This window comes from Giraffa tippelskirchi, chromosome 10, assembly GCF_054371585.1.
Source record: "Giraffa tippelskirchi isolate mGirTip1 chromosome 10, T2T-mGirTip1v1.2.pri, whole genome shotgun sequence".
Classification (NCBI taxonomy): domain Eukaryota; kingdom Metazoa; phylum Chordata; class Mammalia; order Artiodactyla; family Giraffidae; genus Giraffa; species Giraffa tippelskirchi.
Window position 1 is genome coordinate 74,771,822 of NC_137284.1, and position 17,076 is coordinate 74,788,897.

Sequence of the window (17,076 nt, forward strand, 5' to 3'; positions counted from 1 at the left end):
GAGGAAGGGTTGTATCATGTAGGACCTTTTTAACTATTTAAGGACCTTGGCTTCTATTTTGAGTAAGATGGGTATCTGATAGAGCCTTTCAAGATTTCCTTACTGTTTAAAAGAATAGCCCTTTGGATAACTTGTTGAGGATAAATTCTACAGGGAACAAGAAGGAAACAGGGAGACCTGATCAGAGATTCTTGTAATAGCCCAGGTTAGTAGTGGTTGCTGTAATGTGCAGTAGCTATATTCAGGATATATTTTGAATAAAATTCAACAAGACTTGCTGATGGACTGTATGTGGAATATGAAGGAAAGAAGAGAGTCAAGGTTGAATCCAAGATTTTAGCCGTAGCAACTAAAAGTGCTGTGATAACTGAAATGAAAAAGACTCCAGGAAAAGCAGATCTGGGGGAGGGTGAAGATCAGGAGATGAGCTTCGAACATCTTAAATTTAATGTATTTATTAGCCAGTCAAGTGGAGACACTGAGTAAATTTCTCTCTCTCTCAGGGTAAAAGTCATCACTGTGTCTTAAAAGGCATTATTTTACATGATATACTATTGTCTCACCCCAGCGCCTGTAAGAACTCATCTTTTGTTATTCCCCTCTTCCCTCACACTGTTAGTTATACCAGTCTCTTTGCTGCTCCTCAAACATCCAGGCACACAATCTGCCTCAGTGCCTTTGCATGTCTGTTGCCTCTGACTGGAATACTCTTTTCTCAGACACTTGCGTAGCTTACCCCATCTCTTCCTTCAGGTCACTGGGTAATGCCAGCTTATCAAGAAGTGCTCCCTGACCACCCTATATAAACTAGTACACCACTCCTTCCCCTGCCCGTGTTGTACTCCCTAACCTTCTCACCTTGCTTTACCTGTCTCCATTGTACACAAAGTATCTGACACAGTATATATCTTCTTTGTCACTTGTTTTATTTTCAGTTTCCCTCATTAGAATATGAACTCCAGGTGGTAACCATAGACATGAACTGCTTAGATTTCTCTTTCAACTGTAGGGATCGCAATTAGCCAACATTATCCAAAAGCAATGCCTTAGGGATCCACTGTAGCATTCGAGCTGAGGCCATACTCTTTCTGCCCTGCCTCAGCATTTAAGGAATACTAGGGCTTGGCCATTTCTGCCCAATGAGGGACTTCTTCAATAGACAATTATTTGTTCCAGAACTCTCTATTGTGTTTTCTGAGCTTTTGTCACCTCTACATCATAGTTTGAAGTTCTCATTCCTCTTTTTTTGTTTTTCATAGCTGTCAGATCAGTGGGCTTTTCAGGCAGCGCTAATGGTAAAGAACCCACCTGCCAATGCAAGAGATGTAGACACAGGTTTGATCCCTGGGTTGGGAAGATCCCCTGGAGAAGGGCATGGCAACCCACTCCAGTACTCTTGTCTGGAGAATCCCATGGACAGAGACGCCTGGCAGGCTACAGTCCATGGGGGTCACACAGAGTCAGACACAACTGAAGTGACTTAGCACACACACACATGCACAGATCAGTATTATGGTCTTAAGCTTTTCTCAGAACCATTTTGATTTCCCCCCTTTATATTTCACAGGAGTTATGACTCTCCTCCTCCAAAACCCAACAACAACAACCACCAACCTCTTGCACGTCGAACTCAATTTCAGTATCACCTTTCTAGAGGATCTAAACTGGCAGTCGCTAAGAGTGTCCTGAACACCTGGTAAGTGGGATTGGAATCTGAGGAGTGGATCGCTTGCCCTCCCGAGTAGTATGTGAGACACAGTTCCTGTAAAAAGTGGTGGTCCATCTGCTAAAACTCACTGGTGGAGAGTAGGAAGGATATTCTAGTGGAAGGAATTACCCTGGATAGGATAATGATGCATACTTTTGATAAATATGAAGGATGAAATACATTGAAGGACAATGAAATTGACTGGCTATTAATAAGTTGCAAAGATGTTGGAGTGAAAAAACAATAATAAAAAATTCAAGCAGGTTACACATGACATAAAATGTAATGTGAAGGCAAGAACTTCTTATCTCCATCAGTGGGAGAGCAGAAAAATTTGGGAACCAAAATTAGCACTTAATACTTAGAGTTGTTGCACTTCAAAGACAGCAAAGGTCTTACTGAACTGCAAGGTTTGGTGCCATGTGGACCTTTGGAGTGCTCAGGGATCAACAGATAGGAAGAGGAGTCACTGTCCTTTGAGAGCAGGAGGAAAATATATGGAACCAAGGTGACAGCCTTTGGTACCTCTTGGCAACCCCTTATCTAATTTTGAGTGAGGAGGATGAGATTACCAGCCTCAGACTCCTGGAAAGAGAGTTTGAGTTATGTCACTAGATAAACCTCAAAGGCTAGCAGAGATGATAGCTGAGGATGGGAGGAATCAATAATGGAGAGTAGAAAAGTAAGGAAAAGAGTACCAGTTGCAACCACAAGAACTGCTGTGATGGAACTATCTTTGGTTCTACTAATCTCTTTCTTCCAAATTTATGCTCAAAAAGAGATCAACTAGGGACTTCCCTGGTGATCCAGTGGCTAAGATTCTATGCGTCCAATGCAGGGGTCCAATGCTCACATCAAGGGTTCAATTGCTGGTCAGGGAACTAGATCCCATACAATCTAGTTCGGGATACAAGCAATTAAGAGTTCACATGCTGTAACTAAGACCCAGCACAACCAAATAACTAACTATTAAAAAAGAAAAGAAAAACTGGCACTCTGGAGGAGCCACCACCCTCCAGCCACCACATGTAGGGAGAGGTAAATCCATGTGGCCCAGAGTGAAATGTGGTATCCACGGAGATGCACCACTCAGATTTCCCTTCTAGACAGAACATATTCATCTCTGAGAAGTGCAGTTAGTTGGCCGTCTCCCTTTGCACTGCAACTCCCACTGTATTGACCGAGACACTGTCACATGTGCATCACAGTCTAGTGCTCTCTCTGCCCAGTTCTGCTTCCTCACCTCTCTCCTTTCACCAGTGTCATACACACAGTCTGAAAGCTTTCTTGACAGTTATGCTTCCTCTGTCCTTTGATTTCACAGGCATTACACCACACTTCTTACACCCTCACATACACATACATTAACCTCTTTCATTCTCAGCTGGGCCTCAGCATCTGCTCCTGAAGGGTTCAAATCAACTTATTCCATGAGGACAGGATTTTATCTTTTTTTGATTCTCAGCTGTATTCCCCAGTGCCTTGATTAGTATCTTTCAAGTTGTAGGCATTAAATAAGTAGGATTTTGAAAGCTGAAATCTGAATTACACATGATAATTATCTCTCTTCTCATTAGACTGTGGACTTCTTCAAGATAACAACAACAATAACAATAATAAAATATTGAGACTTCCCTGGTAGTCCAGTGGCTAAAACTCAGCACTTCCAATGCAGGGGGCTGCGTTCTATTCCTGTTCAGGGAACTAGATCCCACATGCTGCAACTAAGAGTTCTCATGACACAACTGAAGATTCAGAATTCTGCAACTAAAGATCCTGCATGCCACAATGAAGATGGAAGAGCTTGTGTGCTGCAACTAAGATGTAATATCGCCAAATAAATAAGTAACAAATAATAAATTTATTGAATACTCTGTGTGAAGTACTCTGCATGTATTATTTCATTTAATACAACCTTATGCAGAAGATTCTCTCATTTTTCCATTTTCCAAATGTCTTAAAAATTATTGAGATCACAAATGTGTGAATGCTTACATCAACGTCAAACACAGGTCAGAGCCCAAGGGTTTGATTACCAACTTACAGTACTTCCCATTAACTCATGTTGCAATCTTTCTGATATCAGCACCTTGCAGAGTCCAACTTAATATTTCCTCAACAATTTTCAGAGTCTTTCTATGAAATATACACCTTTAAATTTATTTGCATTTTGTTTGAAAACTTTTTATCACTTTTTTCTTCAATGAAAATCAGTGTATTGAGCTCACTAGATATTTTCATTAAATAACTTTCTTAAAGTAAAGACACCAAGGGTATCATTTAGATTTATTTCTGTCCTATATTATCTCTTCTAAATTTAAGTGATTTAGTTAAGCTTAAAAATGCTGGCTGTATCCGAACTAACAACTTTGAAGTGAAAGGCTCCCTAATCATTTTCCTTCTTCTTGACTCACCAACCATCCTTGGGCAGAGTTTTCTGGTTATCCTACCACTGTCTTTAACCTCTTTGTGGCTTCTTATGGCTATCATTTGAGGATTATGAAATCTCCATATTGGTTAGTATCATGAATGGAGAAAACCATCATCTTGGTGGAAGCCATTACTGTCATTATCTCTGTGGGTCCTGAAAGATGATGACCCTCCAGAGTACTCTCACAAGTGCTGGTCTATGCCACGACGAAATTCTAATTTTCAAAACAAATTTCCCCTCATCCCATCCAAGTGGCAATTATATCAGACATTTTATCTGGCAAAGTTGTTACACACTTTTGCTCTTCCCTTCTTAGACTTCTTTTAAGAATTTCCTCAGGATATCACATACTTTTCAGGTCAAAATTTGAGACTATCCTGTTTCCCTCTTTTAGAGCCATGCCGGATCACCCACACGCATTAACTTAAAGGATCTTTAAAAGTAAGTTGCCATATCCACCAACCACTACATCAATAGAACTATTCTCAAGTCTCCCTACATTTTTTTCCCATAAAAGTACTCAGTCTCATTTTATTTCTCTATCTCTGCAGGTTTCAAAATGTAGTCTCTGTAATTTCTACCTGGATTTATGATTATGTTCTGTGGATATGATGTTATTCTTCTCCATGGTCCTTTGAGGTGGCTCTTGGGACCACTGTCTCCAGATCCATTATCTTCAGTCAACATTCACTAGGGAGACCATGAGAAATTTCTTACAGTTCATTACAAGGTATAGTTACAATATGGTAGACACATTGAAGATAGCAGAAATGATTGGACACTATACTTACAGTTTTAAGATTCTAGAGAAGAAAAAATGGTGAAATGGTCTTTAAAGTTTGTCTTTATTGTTCTGAATTTATTATTAAATTAAACTTACTGTGAATTTATCTGTATTTTATAGTTAAAACAAGACTTGCAGGATTTGTTTTGTCCTAACACTAGCTCACCTGCTTCTGCGGCGACTCAGCGGTAAAGAATTCGCTTGCAAAGCAGAAGCCGCAAGAGATACAGGTTTTATCTCTGGGTTGGGAAGATCCCCTGGAGGAGGGGATGGCAACCCACTTCGTTCTTGCCTGGAGAATCCCATGCAAAGAGGAGCCTCGTTGGCCAGAGTCCATAGGGTCGCAAAGAGTAGGACACGACTGAAGCGACTTAACACGCAAGCTCTCAACAACTAGCTCACAATCTGGTGACTCTGACCTTGTTTGGATATCAGGTTTGGAGTTGGCATGCTATGGAAACCAAAAACTGTTTTTGGGAAACAGCTCACAGGGAAACTGTGAGCTGGTTCAGTGCTGCCCTCGGAATTAATATAGTAAACATCATTTAAAGCAATGCAATACCACCATTGTTAGCCATTGTCAATTTGCTTTCTCTCATCTTGGTATAAACATCACAAACACAAACAATATGATAATAGTGTGGGCCTCCGGGGTTTAGCCTTTTTCAGAGTTCCACACAGGGCCTTTTCTCTTGCTCATTGTGTTTTCATCTTCTTGTCATAGTTTATTCACTGACCCTCAGATCTCATAATAATCTCCTTTTCAAAAAGCCATGGCTCTATCCTAACTGTTGCTATAATATTAAGCTTAGAAAGGGGTCACTTGGAGATTACAGCCCACAGCTGCTTGCGGGCCGGCAGCGGGTTCGGCCGCACTGCGCATGCTCTCTTCCTGGAGCTCCTCTGCTGCTGCTGCTCAGTCGCTTCAGTCGTGTCAGACTCTGTGCGACCTCACAGACGGCAGCCCACCGGGCTCCGCCGTCCCTGGGATTCTCCAGGCAAGAACACTGGAGTGGGTCTGGAGCTCCTCTAGCCCTTGATAAGAGCGGTGCTCTCTCCCACACACCCATGCTCCCACGCGAAGAGCTCCTCATCCGCCCGGGGTGCGGGGCTCCCGCGGTACAGGTAGGCAAGTGGCTGCAGGTATGGGCGGGAGTCCGTTGGGCATTAAGGAGTTTCCAAACAGGGCCGTCGGACCTCCCTTGTTACCTGGCTCGCTCTGGACCCTGAGTGGCTGAGTGGGCCAGCCCCGCCGGTTTGCCCCTTGGTTTTGGCCTCCATCTCCGGAATGGCTTTGGGGTTTGTAGTGCTGGGGTTGAGGCAGGCCCGGAAGGCCTTTCCTTATATTCCAACTCGCACATCCATACGTGACTGCTGGAAAAACCATAACTTTGACTAGACGGATCTTTGTTGGCAAAGTAATGTCTCTGCTTTTTAATATGCTGTTTAGGTTGGTCATAGCTTTTCTTCCAAGGAGCAAACGTCTTTTAATTTCATGGCTGCATTAACCCCCAAAGAATTGATGCTTTTGAACTGTGGTGTTGGCGAAGGCTCTTGAGAGTCCCTTGGACTGCAAGGAAATCCAACTAATCTGTCCTAAAGGAGATCAGTCCTGAGTGTTCATTGGAAGGACTGATTTTGAAGCTGAAACTCCACTACTTTGGCCACCTGATGGGAAGAGCTGACTTATTTGAAAAGACCCTGATCCTGGGAAAGATTGAAGGTGGAAGGAAAAGGGGATGACAGAGGATGATATGGTTGGATGGTATCACTGACTCAATGGACATGAGTTTGGGTAAACTGCGGGAGCTGGTGATGGACAGGGAGGCCTGGAATGCTGCAGTCCATGGGGTCTCAGAGAGTTGTACATGACTGAGGACTGGACTGAACTGAACTGAACTGGAAGGCCTAGGCCTTCCATTAGCGAGGCCTGCGAGTGGGGCAGTGGGATTGGCAACATTTTGAGGGCCACCATATGCACATGCTGGGTCGGGTGGGCAGCGGGAGTGCACGGTGGGACTTGTGGAGGTTGTCAGCCAGTCGTGACGAGGGACCCCAAAGCCCTCCATGTCTTCAGCTGGGGGTCCGTGGTACTGGGAGCAACAGGCACTGACAGGGTCTGAGTCTGATGGAGTGGCTGTAGTATTACCTCTTTGCTGTCTGTTCTACCCACAGGCATCTATTTCAGATCAAATATTTCTTTTAGTATGTCTCGGGCCAGACCAAGACATTTTGTTGCATTGAAATAACCAGTTTTACTTCTCATCATGAATACCCAGAGGGAGTCATTCTTTTGTCCAATAGGATGTGGTTATGGTTAATATCTGACTAAAGCAGTGGTTTACTTGTATTATCTCAGTAAAATATTGGCCTGGAATGTTTCATTTCAGGGTTTTCTAAGGAGAGCAGGTTGATTTTGATGAATGTTGTAATCACTGTGGGATGACGTTTTACATTTTACATCCTAAAATATGTCACCTTTAGGATTTTAATTTAAAGTTATGAAGAATTAAAGTTCATAGCTTGCTACTACAGTTCTGAAGAAATCAACTGAGATTTTATTTTTGTAGTTACAGTAATTACACTGGCCTTTAGAAGAGCACAGGGCCTCTCTTTAGTCCTCCTCTTATTTCATGCTCTAGGAGAAGTAATTTCTGGTGCAGGTTCTAGGACATTTTATTGGATTACAGTCCCAGTGGGTAAAACTTGTACAGGTGGATCTTCTGCTCATTTGAGTATCTTCTTATTTCTCTTCATTAGGTTATATGAAAGTTAAGAGAGTGCTAGAGTCCTCACATGTCAACCACTCTCTGATCTCCCTCTCCTTCTTGACTCTCTGACTCCTTTTCCCCTCTGGTACTGGAGTGTGGGTACAGTGTACTTTAGACAGGCCTTGCTAAACAGAGATTGGAAAAATGCAAAGCTTGGTCTTGAACTTAGGACAGCCATTCTCATTTGACCTGTAGAACACCTATCTCAGAATAACCTGTTGGCTAAAAGGTAGATTCTTAGACCATTCCTAGAATTATGGAATCAGAATATCTGAGGGTAGTAGACTGAGGGTACCCTATCCAGGATACTGTGTATGCTAAATATTTTGATTCATGGTTTAAGTCTGGCTGTGTATTAGAATTATCTGTGAATTGAAAAACTCTTGATAGTGGGATAATAGTACAAAAAAACTAAATCAGCATTTAAGTTGAATTCCCCAAGTGACTCTAGTGTGCAATTACAGTAGAAACTTATTAATTAGGAGAGTGATATTGCCTAAATAGTGAACTTTTACTTTGATTTTCCTTTCTTTCTAACCTTATAGTATGCGGTTTAAACAAAGTTAGATTCCATGGAATCAAAGATGAAAGATGTGTTACTCTATTAGCCTGTGAAACTTTGTTTTATATAAATTATAAAAATAAAAACATGGTGATATTGAAGTTGGGTAAATTTTATACTAAAAAATGGAATAGATTTTTAAACATATTTCACCAAAGATTGCTCCCTGAGCTTTGAAAGATAGTGATTAAAGTATCACTTTAATTGAAAAGAAAAATCATTTCCATCCACCTTATCTATATTGTGGAAATTCATATTGTGGCAAGTGACGGAAATCTGATGTGTACAAGTCTGGTTACTGCAGCTGATGTTGAATGTTTTCTTAGCACCCCCCTTATATTGTCAGGATATAGTCAATGCGGAGAACTGTGTTCAAAGTTTGTGTATAGGTGATCTCGTAAGTGACTTCCTGAGGTTCTGAGATATGGTGCATCATTTCTTTTTCTTTTTTCCTATTCTTTTTTTTAATTAGAGGATAATTACTTTACAATATTTTGATGGTTTCCACCATATATCATTATGAATTGGCTGTAGGTATACGTATGTCTCATCCCTCTTGAACCCTCCTCCCACTTCTCTCCCCACTCCACCCCTCTAGGTTGTCACAGAGCACTGGCTTTGGGTTCCCTGTATCATACAGCAAACTCCCACTGGTTATCTGTTTTACATATGGTAATGTATGTTTCAGTGCTTTTCTCTCAAATCATCCCACCCTCTTCTTCCCCCACAGTGTCTAAAAATCTGTTCTTTATGTCTGTATCGCCTTTGATGCCCTGAAAGTAGAATCATTGATACTATCTTTCTAGATTCCATATATATATATAAATATATATATATATATATATACACCTTAATATACGATGTTTGTCTTTCTTTTTCTGATTTACTTCACTCTGTATAATAGTCTCTAGGTTCATCCATCTCATTAGAACTGACTCAAATGCATTTCTCTTTATAGTTGAGTAATATTCCATTGGGCTTCCCTGGTGGCTCAAATGGTAAAGGATCTGCCTGCAATGTAGGAGTCCTGGGTTCAATCCCTGGGTCAGAAAGAAATGGAGAAGGAAATGCCTACCCATTCCAGCATTCTTGCCTGGAGAATTCCATGGACAGAGGAACCTGGCGGGCCACAGTCCATGGAGTCACAAAGAGTCAGTCATGACTGAGCGATAAACACTTGCATTTCACTTTCACTCTTAATATTCCATTATTTATATGTACCAAAACTTCCTTATCCATTCATCTGTCGATGGACAGGTTGCTTCCATGTCCTAGCTATTGTAAATAGTGCTGCAATGAACATTGGGGTACACTGTCTTTTTCAGTTATGATTTCCTCAGTGTATTGGTGCATTATTTCTTAATGGATTCTAGCTTCAGTCGTCTCTCACACATATGTGCACATGCACACACATCCACACACAGTGTGCTGAAGAATGTATTGCTATATTTACTTCTATAGTTACTGAATTGTCTTTTATGAATTTTAAGTCTATGATGCTAATTTCATTGAACCAGAGTATTCATTTCATTGAACCTGAGTATTCATTTCATTGATGTGTTTTAGCTTTTTGGCTTTGAAAACAATATTGATAATTTAGACAATTTAGAGGGAAAATTGATAGTCATTTCTGTAATACAGTTTTTTTTAACAAGTGGCCAAAACCAAATCTGAAATTATAACACATATATTTTCTTCATCACAGAGCTTAATTTCCTAAGACTGTTGTCTATAAATGGAAGGGGAAATGCACATACATCACTCTTATCATACTGCCTTTATTGATAAATAATGATAGTCATGAAAATGTTAATTTGACTACTAATCTTTTTATCACCATTAATCTATTAAATGCCTAAACAGGCTAAGATAGAAATCAATAGATAGGTATGGTTTTTATAATCAAATTGCTAAGCTTAATTAAAATTATATGTGCTGAAATAATGCTAAATGTAGTTAGAAATGATTTGCATAATACAGAAAATACTACAAAATGCTATTAAAAATTTAGTAACTCTGGAAAAGGTCTTCTTATCATAATTTTAAATCATTGTTTTAGTGGAGCACACATACTGAGCATGCCTTTAAAAATGTCTTGGTTACATTTATCTTCAGTGTATAACCTAATGCAATTCTTATCCTGCACTTTGATGAAATTTAATGTTGATTCTATTATTTTTAAAGCTTGGAAAGCATCTCTATGTGGTGAGCAATGAAGTGTAGGAACAGTGGTTTTAGTAAATAGACTAAAAAATATGAAAACCACATAACCGAAGTAGTTACATAATACTAAATAAACTTTCTGAAACGTATTTTTTCAGGCTATATTCAGTCCCCAAAGCATGGAATCAGCAGTTTTCTCGTGGATTATTTTTTGATGGTTTAATATCCTGGTCCTTACGTGACTGAAATTATAGTTGGAGTTTGTTGAAATTGACATTTCTGTGAAAGTCCTTTCCTTTTCTAGTCAATGAGTATTGCTTTTGATTAATATGATGGTCTTTAACCTATTTTCATGTTAGGGCGATTATTATTATTGATATTGAAAAATCAAAGTAATTGCCTTTTTAGACACATAGGAGAAAATTAATTAGTATTTTTTGACAGTAATATTATTGTTTCCCATAAAAAATGAAATCAGTGTTATTATAACATTACTCATTTAGGCAGTGTTAGATATTGTCTTAACAATAATGAGATGCTCTTTGTAGAGAATGAAAGTATGGATAACAATGGAAAGGGGAAGTTGGGGAGAATTGAGAGATTGGGATTGACACATATGTACTGTTGATACTATGTTTAAAGTAGATAATTAATGAGAACCTACTGTATAGCACAAGGAACTCTAGTCAGTGATCTGTGGTGACCTAAATGGGGAGGAAGTCCAAAAAGAAGGGATGTATGTGTATCTGATTCACTTTTCTGTACAGCAGAAACTAACCACTATATAGCACAGGGCACTCGACTCAGTATTCTGTACTAAGCTATGTGGGGAAAGAATCTGAAAAGGAATGAATATATGTATAACCGAACCATCTAGCTGTACACCTAAAACTAATGCAGCGTCGTCAATCAGCTATACTCTGATATAAAATAAAAATTAAATTTTAAAAATGAGATTCTTTCTAACTTTTAATTATTTGGTGGGGGCCATTCTTGATAGGCTATAATGATTAGTCCTTTTTCTAAGGAGTATAATAGATTTCTAAACAGTGCATTTTTTTATCTGGAGGTTTAGGTTGCTTACCTAAATTCACATTGTAAAGTTAAAATATGGTTTTATTTTATGGTTTAACTTGTGCTCATTTATGCTACTTGAATCCTTGACTAGCAGTTTGTAAGGAGTAAACAAATAAACCATTTTCCCCTCCAAGTATTCATATTTGAGCATACCTGCTTACTTGTACAAATTGGTATAATTTTCTATTACATTGGCCTCTTCAAGCATATTTGTTTTTTATAAAGACTGACTTGTCAGTTTTACTCTCAATTTTTTTGGGTGTCATATCTACCTCTTTATCTTCATTCTTCTCTTTAGTTGAGGTGTAGAAATTAAATCACCTTTCAGTGGAATAAATACTATAACCAATCTAATAAGACTTCCCAGAATTTTCCAACAAAAATTTTGGATCTTAGTAAGTAAATCATATTTCACTACCATCTGGAATTTCAAGTTTAAGCACTTCATCGGTCTCTTGAAACTTGAAATTGCCTTCAATTCTTAATTTTATTTAAATTTTTAATCATTGTTTTCAGGATTTTTATACTGCTTGTTCTCTCCTTGTCTTTGCTAGTTGTATGCTCTATAGCATATAAAATCAATGTAACGCAAGCCATATTTATACCTATAAGAGTCTGAGTCCAAACACGAGATAAAGATCACATAGTGATTTAAACAAGGAAAGTTTAATATAAAGAATTGTCAAGCTAAGAAAGAGTAAATATGAAGGTATAAAGAGAACTTTAAAAGGTACCCTAGAGCTGAGCGAGAGTACTCAAGGAAGGATAACCTTGGAAGGGGGGCCCTATTCCAAGAGTGAGTTTCAGACTCCTTTGGAGCTGTGTGGTTTCAGCCCACTGGATGGCCAAGAAGTTTCCTGGGTTGCCTGGGTCAGAGATGGTCCAGTGTTTCTGAGCAGCAAGAAACAATCCTTGGAAGTGTGATGGAGCCATGGTTGGTAGGCAGATACTCAGAAAGGTTTGAGGCGCTCTTATGGTTGTGAGACCTGAAACATGCAGTGTCTCTACCCGAGAGGAGGGGCTTCCTCCCGTGGTTCAGCGGTAAAGAATCCACCTGCAGTGCAGGAGACCCAGATTCATACCTGGGTGAGGAAGATCCCCTGGAGATGAGCAGGGGCAACCCACTCCAGTATTCTTACCTGGAGACTCCCGAGGACAGAGAAGCCTGGTGGGCTGAGTCCATAGGGTCGCAAAGAATCAGACACAGCTGAAGCAACTTAGCACGCTCACACGCACACACTATCTGAAGGGAAAATGATTGCTGGGCTGGGGGTGGGGCTGTGAGTTTGTTCAGGTACTGTGCTCTGAATATCTGGCTAGAGCAGAGTGCCACCAGATGTCCTCAAACACCCACATTGCTGATGACTGTTCATGGACTTTAGCCCTCCATGCTCTTCTCTCCGTGGGTTCTCCAGGCAAGAATACTGGAGTGGGTTGGCATTTCCTTCTCCAGAGGATGTTGCCAACCCAGGGATGGAACCTGAGTCTCCTGCAGCCCCCTACTGTTCAGAGAGAGCAAGATGAAAGCCAAGATCTCAGCAATCAGAATCAAGACACAGAGTTTTCTTCATCTTGCAGTATCCAACACCCTCAACTTAAAAGTATGTGGACAGAAAAGACAAAATGCTCTAAGAGTCCAGTCCAGTATCAGAGAGCAAGTACTGAGAGTGAATTTTGAGCTCAGAAGCATTAAGCTGATAACTGACACCTAGCCACATATAGAAAGAAAGGTGAAATTAGTTTAAATAATGTATTGAATGTGATGTATCAAAATATTACCATTTTAACAGTTAATGTAAAAATCAATGAACTTTTATATTACTTTAGTGCTAAGTATTCAAAATCCAATATATATTTTGCACTTACAGGACATCTTAATTTGGGCACTAAAGTTTCATTGAATGAATTTGATCCACATCTGACTTTCATAAAATCTACAGTTGAAAAAGAATTCATATGACCAAATTGTTCCAGATATATTTACGTTTTCAAAAAAGCTTGAGAACCCCAAATCATTTTCCTTTAACATTCACATTTGTGAAACTCATCTGTTTTGGAGAAATTGATATGAACACATGAGTTTCAAACTCATGTCTAACTTAAGTTCACTAATTGTTGTGTTAACTCAGTATTATCAATATTGAATTCAAAAGAGTATTACAAAATTGAAAATTATCTCTAAATTTATCACTATCAACAAAATATTCTTCAAATTTTCTTATAGATATGCAGAAAATTTACATAATACAGTAAAAAATTTAAAATTTTCTTCATTTAGAAAACGATATAAAAGCATTGTTAGTGATTGAATTATTCAGTTTCAATTTTAAAATATTCTCATACTTGCCTAGTTAGATCATGAATAAGGTTTTCCTTTCCTTGGTAATTCAGCTCTAATTCATTCATATACAGTGTGATATGAATTATAAATTGATAAGCAAGAAACCCACTAGACTTTTAAAGATACTGTACTAACTTGAATTTAAGGAATAGAGTCATCTTGTAATGAAAGGAGTTCTCTGGGTCTTCAGCCTTCCATAGAGATGAATCAGACAGAAAGTTCTTCAGCTCTAAACACAAGCCAGAAGGCGGAGCCAATGGTCATGGTAAATCACTCTCAGTCAACTGGTCTCACTTTTATCAAGGAATTGGAAATGTTCTATTAGCTGTATTTTAGAATTGTAATAGATCTGGAACTTCCATGAGCTTTTCTTTTCCCTTCCTCCCTTTCTTTCCTCGATTTTTTTTTATTGTGGTGCAATGCACATAACATAAAAATTACCATCTTAACCACTTAAAATATACAGTCCCATGGTATGTTCCCGTTAATGTGCACCGATCACCAATATCTCCAAAAGTCTTTCCATCTTGCAGAACTAAAGCTCTATACCTGTTAAACAATAATTCCTTATTCCATTCTGCCGGCAAGCTCATGGTAACTACTATTATACTTTGTGTCTCTATGATTTTGACTACTCAAAGTACATCATATAAGTGGAACCGCATAGCATTTGTCTTTTGTGACTGGCTTATTTCACTTCACTTGATGTTTTCAAGGTCCACACATATTTTAGCATATATAAGAATTTTCTTCCCATATAGGAAGGCTGAATAATATTCCATTGTATGTATATACCACATTTTATTTACTCATTGGCCTACCAATGAATACTTGGGTTGTTTCCATGTTTAAGCTATTGTGCATAATGCTGCTATGAACATGCATGTATGGATATCTCCTCAATTTCTTGCTTTCAATTCTTTTGAGTACATGCACAGAATTGTGTATGTGGAATTGCTGGATCAAAGGATAATTCAATTTTTATTTTCTGAGGAACCACCATATGGTTTTCTGCAGCTATACTATTTTATATTCCCACCAACTGTGTATAGGAGTTCCAATTTTTCTACATCCTTGACAATACTTGTTATCTTCTGTATTTATGATAGTAGCCATCCTAACACATATGAGGTGATATCTCATTGTTGTTTTGATTTGTATTTTCCTAATGATTAGTGATGTTCAGTATCTTTAATGTGCTTATTCACCATTTGTTTATCTTTAGTGAAATGTCTGTTGAACTCCTTTGTCTATTTTCAAATTGACTTTTTTGTTTGTGTTTTGAGTTTTAGAAGTTCTCTGTGTATATTTTGGGTGTTAATACATTATCAGATATGTAATTTGCAAATATTTTGTCCTATTCTGTGAATTTCATTTTTAATATGCTGTTAGTTTCTTTTGATGTGCACTATTTTAAAATTTTCACGAAGTCCAGCTGGTCCATTTTCTCTTTTGCCCTCTGTGCCTTTGGTGTCAAACCCAAAAAGTCATTGCCTAATCCAATGCATGAAGCTTGCCTTGTGTTTTCTTCTAAGAGTTTTGTAGGTCTGGGGCATGCAATAATGGGCAGAAATACTACAAAAATGACAACCCAGCTCTTTGCATCTCTCAGATTAGAAACAGTAATTAGTGATCAGAGCACAGATCCCCGATATTTGCAAGAAAAGGTCCTTTTTTACCCACTGTGGTTTCTGCGAACTGTGTCCAAGCTGCTTCTGGAAAGTCTGTATGGCTGTCAGCTGTGGAGCTCGGGAGTAGGATTGGGTAAGTGTGGGTAGCTGGTATTATGCTTAGAGCTGAAACCAATCAAAATTAACTACAATTTACCCTCCAGCCCTTCTGGTAGTTACAAACCCTCACTAGACTCTGGAGTTTCAGAATAGTTATGTCAGACAGATTCTACTAGTGCAATTGTTGCCTAGATAAGGAGACAGATTTCTTGTGCTTCCTACCCACCATCTTTTCTAAGTTAATATGACTTCTTGATCAATCTCTTGAAGTGGTCATTTGGACTTAGGTCTACATTTAACTGAACTGAACTGAACTACATTTAAAATACGTTTTAAAGCATCCATTAATTGGAGATAGCTAGTTAGTTCAGTCGCTCAGTCGTGTCTGACTCTTTGCGAGCCCATGAATCGCAGGACGCCAGGCCTCCCTGTCCATCACCAACTCCCGGAGTCTACCCAAACCCATGTCCATCGAGTCGGTGGTGCCATCCAGCCATCTTATCCTCTGTTGTCCCCTTCTCCTCCTGCCCCTAATCCTTCCTAGCATTAGAGTCTTTTCCAGTGAGTCAACTCTTCGCATGAGGTGGCCAAAGTATTGGAGTTTCAGCTTCAACATCAGTCCTTCCAATGAACACCCAGGACTAATCTGCTTTAGGATGGACTGGTTGGATCTTCTCGTAGTCCAAGGGACTCTCAAGAATCTTCTCCAACACCACAGTTCAAAAGCATCAATTCTTTGGTGCTCAGCTTTCTTCACTGTCCAGCTCTCACATCCATACATGACTACTGGAAAAACCATAGCCTTGACTAGACGGACCTTTGTTGGCAAAGTAATGTCTCTGCTTTTACATAATGCTATCTAGGTTGGTCATAACTTTCCTTCCAAGGAGTAAGTGTTTTTTAACTTCATGGCTGCAGTCACCATCTACAGTGATTTTGGAGCCCCCCAAAATAAAGTCTGACACTGTTTCCACTGTTTCCCCATCTATTTGCCATGAGGTGATGGGACTGGATGCCATGAACTTAGTTTTCTGATATTGAGTTTTAAGCCAGCTTTTTCACTCTCCTCTTTCACTTTCATCAAGAGACTCTTTAGTTCTTCTTTGCTTTCTGCCATAAGGGTGGTGTCATCTGCATATCTGAGGTTATTGATATTTCTCCTGGCAATCTTGATTCCAGCTTGTGCTTCCTCCAGCCTAGCATTTCTATGATGTACTCTGCATATAAGTTAAATAAGCAGGGTGACAATATACAACCTTGACACACTCCTTTCCTATCTGGAACCAGTCTGTTGTTCCATATCCAGTTCTAACTGTTGCATCCTGACCTGCATACAGGTTTCTCAAGAGACAGGTCAGCTGGTCTGGTATTCCCATCTCTTTCAGAATTTTCCACAGTTTATTGTGATCCACACAGTCAAAGGCTTTGGCATAGTCAATAAAGCAGAAATAGATGTTTTTCTGGAACTCTCTTGCTTTTTCGATGATCCAGTGGATGTTGGCAATTTGA

General features: G+C 39.2%; 1 long non-coding RNA gene across 3 annotated transcripts in view; it reads left to right on the forward strand.

Annotated features, from left to right (window-relative positions):
- Positions 1–5,850: 5,850 nt before the first annotated feature.
- The window catches only part of LOC145524472 (uncharacterized), a 517,399-nt gene continuing 506,173 nt past the window's right edge, over positions 5,851–17,076 (forward strand). For all 3 annotated transcript variants that reach the window (XR_014067557.1, XR_014067559.1, XR_014067558.1), the window contains exon 1: positions 5,851–6,048. This is a non-coding gene — a long non-coding RNA (uncharacterized LOC145524472). The remainder of the gene's footprint in view (positions 6,049–17,076) is intronic.